Genomic DNA, 3,806 nt, shown 5'->3' on the forward strand with positions numbered 1-3,806 from the left:
CTCAATGTGAATGTCACTTTTTCAGGGAAGACTTTGCTTCCCCCCTACTCTTACCATAGCCTGCTTGTATCCATCATAGGACTTAGCACAATGTAATTTAATTTTTTTTAAGATTTTATTTATTTATTTGAGAGAGAGAATGAGATAGAGAGAGCATGAGAGGGGGGAGGGTCAGAGGGAGAAGCAGACTCCCTGCTCAGCAGGGAGCCTGATGTGGGACTCGATCCCGGGACTCCAGGATCATGACCTGAGCCGAAGGCAGTCGCTTAACCAACTGAGCCACCCAGGCGCCCTGTAATTTAATTTTTTTAAGATTTTACTTTTTCATTTAGAGAAGAGAGAGAGAGCAGAGGGAGGGGCAGAGGGAGAGGGAGGGAGGGAGAGAAGCTCAAGCAGACTCGCGCTGAGCATGGAGCCCCACGAGGGACTCGATCTCAGGACCTGAGCCGAAATCAGGAGTTGGATGCTTAACTGACTGAGCCACCTAGGCGCCCCTCCCAATTTAATTTTAGAGTTGTTTATTGTCTCCTTTCCCTACCTGCTCTGTAAGCTTCAAGAGGGTTGAGACTTTGTCCTGTTCCCCACAGAATCCCCACACATAACACAGTGGGGGGAGAGTTCACAGCTGGGAAAGGGACACAGACAAGTACACACATCACCATAATAAACAAGGGCCCATGCCTTTGAAAAAGTCTGTTTAGCGTAGGGGCCTAAATACAGGAAGGACAGAAAAAGCTTCCCTGATGGGGCTACACTTGAGCTGAGTATTGAAAGATTACAAGGAAATGAAGATGGGTAAATACTCTCCCAAAGAGAAAGCAACATAGTAGCTTAGAGGCATAAAACAGCATGCCACATTCTAGAAACTGGGCCTACGCTCTTTCCATATTGCTATTTTATCATAGAGAGCCCCTGAGGGATTTTATTTTTTTTTTATTTTTTAAAGGATTTTTAAGTTTTTTTTAAGATTTTATTTATTGATTTGGGAGAGAGCACCGGCAGGGGAGGGGCAGAGGGAGAAGCCGACTCCCCACCGAGCAGTGAGCTTGACGCATGACCCCAAGATCATGACCCGAGCTGAAGGCAGATACTTAACCAACTGAGCCACCCAGGCACCCCACCCCCACGCCCCGAGGGGATTCTATTTATTTATTTATTTATTTATTTATTTATTTATTTATTTATTTATTTATTTATTTTAAGGATTTTATTTATTTATTTGACAGAGAGAGAGATAGTGAGAGCAGGAACACAAGCAGGGGGAGTGGGAGAGGGAGAAGCAGGCTTCCCGCGGAGCAGAGAGCCCGATGCGGGGCTCGATCCCAGGACCCTAGGACCATGACCCGAGCCGAAGGCAAACGCTTAATGAGTGAGCCACCCAGGCGCCCCGGAGGGATTTTAAATAAGGAAGTAATAAAATCTTTTTGGCCCACTGAAAAGCACTTCCTAGGCACTATGTAGAGGAAAGACTGGAAGGGGCCAGAGTGGAGACAGGGAGACCAGCTAAGAGACTACAATGAACGTAAGGCCACTGCTTCTCAGGTTTTGACGGACATACGGGTCACCTAATGATCTGGTTAACATACAAATTCTGTTTTAGTAGGTGTGGAGTGGAGCCTGAGATTCTGCATGTCTAACATGATGCTGCTTGGCCACAGACTGTTTGGAATAGCAAGGGCCTGGGCTAAGGATGATGAGAGCCTGAACTAAGGAAGTGAAAGTGAAGAAGTATAGAATCTACAGAAACTCTTTATTAATAGGTATACCATCCCCACTTTCCAATTGATCATTAGGGAGGGTTAGGGTCGCTCAAAGATTACATACCTAGTTAGCAACTAAAGCTAGGACCAGAACCCAAACCTGCCAATTTCTCATCCCCCTTATTTGGCCACCCAAAGGTGGCCAAAGCATTAGTGCTCCAACTAAAATCAAACAATTCCAAGTAAAATTGTAAAAATTTAATTCACATTTGCTCCATCTTAAATTTACCCACCTTCAATATTTCTTCAACTATTTGCCCCTGCCAGTTTCTCTAGCATACGGTGGCATTACATAGACCAAAAAATGATGTATTTAACTGTATTAGGTTAAAATACAACAGCATTTTATGGCATTTAGTTAAGAGTATTATGATACTGAGGAGTTCTGCTAAAGAGTCACGGGGCACTTGCATCCTGAGTTTGATTGAGAGAAGACTTTACAAGGAGGGTGGGAGTGGGATTTGGCCTGGCTCTCACAGGGTGGGAAGGATCTACACAGGATGAAAGGAATGAGAGTGTCATTTGCATAGGTAGGACAGTGGGAATAAGATCCAGAAGCAGGAAAATACATAATGTGAATTGCATGGTAAGCTTCTGCTCGCTCTTCCCAAAAAAAAAAAAAAAAAAATCAGTTATCACAAAAAAAGGAAAACCACAAGTGCCCTTTTCTGTACCAGTCGTTTAGGAGAGAAGAATTCCTATTGCAATAGGATGCTGTCATTTGGGGAAATGAGAGGTGGTGGTAGGGTTGGAGGATATGACATCAAAGAGATGAATGTCATCTCCATATATTCATCGAATGGGCATGTTTTTAATGCCTATCCCACCCCTGGTGAAGGGAGAAGTCTCTCTAGCTTTTCTATTCAGACCCTGACCACTGCCCCCATCCCATGACCAGGAAACATGCACAAATGCACAAGCTCCAGGTTTAACCATTTGAGGAACTGCCAGACTGTTTTATGAAGCATCTGCACCATTTTATAATCCCACCAGCAAAGTGTGAGGGCTCCCATTTCTCCACATTCTCATCAACACTTGTTGGGTTTTTTTTTTTGGTTTTTTTTGTTGTTGTTTTTTTAGTAGGCTCCCCCATCCTGAGATCAAGACCTGAACATAGACCAAGAGTCAGATGCTGGATGCTTAACCGACTGAGCCACCCAGGCGCCCCCTGTGTCTTTTTTATTATACCCATCCTAGTGGGTGTGAAGTGGTATCTCATTGTGGTTTGGGTTTGCATTTCCCAGCTGGCTAATGATGTGGCACATCTTTTCATGTGCTTATTTCCAGCTGGCTCTTGAAAGCTGATTATAGGCATTTTTTTCCAACCCTGATAACACAGAGTTATCATATGACCCAGCAATTCTGCTCCTAGGTACATACCCAAGAGCATTGAAAACATGTTCACACACACACACACTGTACGGGAATGTTCATGGTAGCATTATTCATAATAACTCAAAAGTGGAAACCACTCAAATATCCATCAGCTGATGAATGGACAAACAAAATGTGGTGTGTGGTGTGTATTATTCAGCCATAAAAAGGAATGAAGTACTGATATATGCTACAAGATGGATTAATCTTGAAAACATGATGTTAAGTGAGAGAAGGAAGAGACAAAGGTCGCATGATTCCATTTCTATGAAATATCCAGAATAGGTAAGTCCAAAGAAACAGAAAGCAGATTGGTGGTTGCCAGAGCGAGGGGGAGGGTGCATGGGGTGGGGTGGGGTGGTAACTGCTTAATGGCTATGGGGTTTTATTTTGGAGTGATGAAAATGTTTTGGCACTAGATGTATGTCACTGAATTGTTCACTTTAAAATGGTTCATTCTGGGGGCGCCTGGGTGGCTCAGTCATTAAGCGTTGGACTCTGGATTTCAGCTCAGGTCATGATCCTAGAGTCATGAGATCGAGCCCCACATTGGGCTCTGCACTGGGTGTGGAGCCTGCTTAAGATTTTAAGATTCTCAGGGCACCTGGGCGGCTCAGTCATTAAGCATCTGCCTTCGGCTCAGGTCATGATCCCAGGGTCCTGGGATCGAGC

The sequence above is a fragment of the Leptonychotes weddellii genome, chromosome X (assembly GCF_054177405.1).
Source record: "Leptonychotes weddellii isolate Sample4059 chromosome X, ASM5417740v2, whole genome shotgun sequence".
NCBI classification, from domain to species: Eukaryota; Metazoa; Chordata; class Mammalia; order Carnivora; family Phocidae; genus Leptonychotes; species Leptonychotes weddellii.